The following is a 4,970-nucleotide window of genomic DNA, read 5'->3' as shown; positions in this document are numbered from 1 at the left end:
AAACTGAAGCAAGATTGGTGCAATAACCAAAGTATGTCGTTGTATGTCATAATAACATACATGGTATGATGGTATGTCACATTGTACCATCCTGCTTGAAACCAAATGGACTCACTAACCTGTCAGTCTTTTAAGGAAGCATGATGCATTAGGGAAATACTTCCTTTCAGTAAAGTGGTGAGAGCTCTCAGCTGAAAGCCTCTGCCCTGGGCATCAGTACCCCAGCTCTTTTCCCATGATGGGGGTGCCTATGTGTGTGTGCTCAGTTAGTCAACTATGTCCAACTCTTTGTGACCCCATGGACTGTAGCCCGCGAGGCTCCTCTGTCCATGGGATTCTCTGGGCAAGAATACTGGAGTGGGTTGCCATGCCAGCCTCCAGGGGATCTTCCCGACCCAGGGATCGAACCTGCATCTCCTATATGGCAGGAATTTTCTTTACTGCTGAGCCACTGGAGAGCCCAAGTGCCAATTGAAAATCTAGGAAAGGAGCATCTCCAAAGCACATGTTCCTTGAAACAAAAGGTATGTGGTCAATAAGCTTGAAGAACACTGAGCTTCATTGGTTGATTAAGTTTCCTCTGTGCAGGGCTCCAAAGAGATTTTAATATAAGAATGCATGCAACCCTCCAAGAGGGTGAAATGGCTCTCTTATATGAGCACAGAACAATTCTTTTTTAATAAAATATACACAGGGACTTTTTTCTTCTTAGAAGACTTTCTTGAAGTCCTGTCTTACAACTCTAAGCTAGGTGCAACCCTCATCCCCCACTACACACACACAAGAATTGTTGGAATCTCAGTGGGGAGGGGAGTATAGCAGACATGGGTCCCCCAGTCTCATTCTCTTTGGGGGTTTTTCTCTGAGAACATCTTCCCTGCAAAAGTTTGGGCATCTCGTGGTGAGCAAAAGCATCCTATTTCTGGTGATTTCAAAGCCTTGTAAGAATTAAAAGCAGCTGTTCCCAATCAAATATCTTGGTCTTTTTGGTGGATATAAATATGCACAGTGATGTTACAACTCCTTAAATATTCACAGTTCACCTCCCTGCAGCAAAGTCAGGGGGCAAATGTCTCCAGCAGACTCCCCCCGTACAAATAGCCTTTTCTTAGGACTCAAAGGAATCATTTGGAATCTTCTTATTTGAAGCCCTTTCCTTTTGAAATATCTTTGAACTTGTTTCATCTCTTTTTACCTTTCTTTTTGATAAGCCTCTGCCTTCTTAAAGTTTCAGAGACAGCCCAATTTTCAGGGTAAACTCTTGGGCAAATTTTAAGGCAATTTCCGCATGAAGGAGCTTTGTCTGATCTGACTCGTCCAACAAGGACCCGTTCATTTCCACTAACTTTTTCATGGATTTTTACCTGGTTTGAAACAAAGAATGGCATGGAAATTAAATGTGACAGGAGGGGAAATAGATAATTCTGAATTTTCTTCACTCTTTGTGCATGCCTGCTAAGTCCCGTCAATCCTGTCTAACTCTTTGCAACCCTATGAACCATAGTCCACCAAACTCCTCTGTCCATGGGGATTCTCCAGGCAAGAATACTGGACTGGGTTGCCATTTCCTTCTTCAAGGGATCTTCCTAACCCAGGGATTGAACAATGTAGGTCTCCTACATTGCAGGTGGATTCTTTATCATTTGAGCCATGTTTACTGACCCTAGGTGACTTACCTAATTTCTTTGTGCCTCGGTTTCCTCATCTGCAAAATGCAGCTAATAATCTTATCTCAAAGGCTTTTTTTGAGGATTAAGGAGTTAACATATAAAATATAAGGAAGCCTGGTATCATGGTGCAAACAGACATTCAGTAAGTATTAGCAATTGTATTTTTTTCTAAATTTATTTTATGTTATTATTTTTAGCAGCGCTGGGTCTTCATTGCTTTTTCATGGGCTCTCTTTCATTGCAGCGAGCAGGGGCTACTCTTCGTTGCAGCGCACAGGCTTCTCATTGTCGTGGCTACTCTTGTTGTGGAGCACAGGCTCTGCAGTGCGGGTTCAGTAGTTGTTGCACACAGGCTCAGTACTCCACGGTACGTGGAATCTTCCCAGGCCAGGGATTAAACCCACATCCCCTGCGTTGGCAAGTGGATTCTTGTCCACTGGACCACCAGGGAAGTCCAGTGATTTTATTCCTTTTATGGCTGTATATTATCTTCATTCCTATGGTCCCCTTCAGCCTATAAATTCCCCCTGGTTCAGGCTGTGGCCACTGGTTTACAGACCAAATACTGATTCTGCCAGCTCACTGAGAGGGCATCCCTCTTCTCCAGCTGAAGTAAAAGACCCAAATGCCAACCATTCTGCTTATGGTAACTCAGGTCTGTAGTTCAGTGGCTAAGGACCCAGGCTGGAAGTCAAGCTTCCCTGGGTTCAAATCCCAGCTCTGCCACTTGTTTGCTTTGGATAGAAGGAGCCATGCTCACACATCTAACCATGCTCTGGATCCTCAAACATGGCTAATCAGACCTCCTAGAATTGAAGTGAGGATCAGCACAAGGCGATGCATATAAAAGTGTCCACAGGAAGCCTGGTATCAAGGTAACTGGAAAATTTGCCTCTGCATCACCAAGCCTGTCCCTCACCACAGACGTAAGTCAAATCACATTCAGAATATCACTTGTCTGATTTAACAATGAGAAGTCAGTCCTACTGAGAATTGAAGGCTTACAGCCCCTGGGACTCCTGCACTATCTCCCTGTAGACAGACCAATGGGGTGGGGGCAGGGGAGAGGAGTGTGGGGGGAAGAGCATTATAAACCATCAGCAACAAACCTGGGGAGCCTGGAACAGAAACAAGAAGAGTTGGGGGTACTGAATCACTGATGCTGTCAGGCTGAGAAGAAGATGCATCAGCCTCACGTGACAGGTTTTGCTGCTCTGGGCAGAGGTGGCTCGGATGGCTCAGCTCCCTGTAGCTGAAGAGGCTCTGAATCCATCTCCCAGCATCTGCTAGTAGTATCCCTACTTGACTGTGCTTCCCTGACAGACCGACCCTTCCTAGAACAGCACAAACTCTCCTTAGATATGCTAATAGATTCAGTCGGGGGCGGCGGGGGGGGGGGGCCCAGAAGAGTCAATCTCCTGTCTGCCTCCTCAACTGGCTTTGCCTCTCAATTCTAGGGAATTCAGTGATGTTCTATTTCTCCAAAGCCAACATATGCCAGTATTTCTAAGTCCTGGAGGACTGGAGAGTGCCTCGATTCAGCCTCCAAACACTTAGCACACTGTAAGAGTGCTTGGATCACTTCAACTTCTAAAGCTGTGTGTGTAATTGAACTCAATTTTTAGAAATTATATCATGTTTCTGCTTGGAGAAACAGCACCAGCTCCCACTCTGGGATGCCCTTTTATGTGACACTCACTGTGTTAAGCATTTTACCTAGTGTATCTTATTCGATCCTAAAGGTAAACCCATGTGGAATACCGCTCAGCAATAAGCATGAACAAATTATTAATGTATGCAAAACCCTGGATGGGTTTCAAGGGAGTTATGTTGAGTGATAAAAGTCAATCTTAAAAGATTACATAGTGTATGATTCCATTTACATAACATTCCTGAAATGACAAAACTGTAGAGATAGGAAGCAGGTTAGGGGTTGCTAGGGGAAGAGAGGTGTCCGTGGTCCGTAAGAGTCTGTAAGAGTCCCTGCGATAGAGGTTCTTTATCTTGACTGTGGCGAAGGTCACAGGAATCCACACGGGATGACATGCACTTACACAAATGGGTGCACGTGAAATGGATGAAGTATGAATAAAATTCATTGATTGAATCCACATCTATATCCTCATATTAATGTTATACTGTAGCTGTTCAGGATGTTACTGGGGAAGAGCTGAATATATAGGATTTCCTTGTGTTATTTCTTACAACCGCATGTGAATCCACACTCTTACCAGGGAGCTGCTGTACACAGTAGTGTTTCAGCGCCGGAGAGCACCAGTTTGAATCCCATCCACTACTCCTGACTGTGCAGCCTGTTACTTAACCTTCCACAGCCTCGGATGGTCACGTGCACCACAAGGGGAAAAGTGATGCCTATCCCAGAGGGTACTTTTTTGGTTTGTTTATTTTTTATTTGTTTAAACAGGATCAGTTTCTGTTCTCTTACAACAACAGAACTTTTGACTTAAAAATAGAATATTACTTTATGATAGGGTATCAGGTGACTAAGATGATAAAATCTATCATCTGGTTAAAGGTATAAAGGACTAGTCTGCAGACAGATAAATCTTTTAGTGAAAAACTAAAAGGCTTCCCTGGTGGCTCAGAGGTTAAAGAGTCCGCCTCCGATGCGGGAGACCCAGGTTCGATCCCTGGGTTGGGAAGATCCCTGGAGAAGGAAATGGCAACCCACTCCAGTACTCTTGCCTGGACAATCCCATGGACGGAGGAGCCTGGTAGGCTACAGTCCACAAGGTCGCAAAGAGTTGGACATGACTGAGGGACTTCACTTTCACTTTAGTGAAAAACTAGGTAAAATACACACATATAAAGCTGAATTTTACAAAACGATGCTTTTTTTTGCCAAGATTAAAGAGAGAACTACCAAACAATGTTTTGCCCAGAGAAAAGGAAAACGTGATTGGATGAGACCAATCTACCACACTGCTCCCCATGAATTTCTGCCAGTTTGCAAAGAGTATGGACACAGGCTGAGAAGGCCAGCAGAAAGCCCAAGCTGAAGGTGGGAGTTAGGCAGAGCTCTGGGTGTGTCAGAGGTCTGCAAAATAAGCTGGTATTCTAGGATGCCAAGGTTCTCAGGACATGTAGACCCAAGACCTTGAAGAGAAGTTGAAAATAGAGACACAAGTTCATATTCTATTTTTCCCTGGAGATGTTTGCTGATGGCTAAGTGGAGAATAGTGAAAGGCTAAGAAAACAAGCAGAAGAAATAGAAATTTATCTACGTGTCAGAGAAATAGCATCACTTTCAGCTCATGGTCCTAATGAGGTAAAACTGGA

General features: G+C 44.2%; 1 non-coding gene across 1 annotated transcript; it reads left to right on the top strand.

Moving 5' to 3' along the window:
- The first annotated feature begins 4,261 nt into the window (after nt 1-4,261).
- TRNAR-CCG (transfer RNA arginine (anticodon CCG)) lies at nt 4,262-4,333 on the top strand. Its single transcript has one exon. It is a non-coding gene; the product is annotated as a tRNA-Arg (tRNA).
- The last annotated feature ends 637 nt before the right edge of the window (nt 4,334-4,970 follow it).

The sequence above is a fragment of the Moschus berezovskii genome, chromosome 15 (assembly GCF_049115385.1).
Source record: "Moschus berezovskii isolate FMDL1 chromosome 15, NW_MosBer_1.0, whole genome shotgun sequence".
Taxonomy (NCBI): Eukaryota; Metazoa; Chordata; class Mammalia; order Artiodactyla; family Moschidae; genus Moschus; species Moschus berezovskii.
Note: the sequence above shows the minus strand (reverse complement) of the source record. Positions and strands in the feature narration are given on the sequence as shown.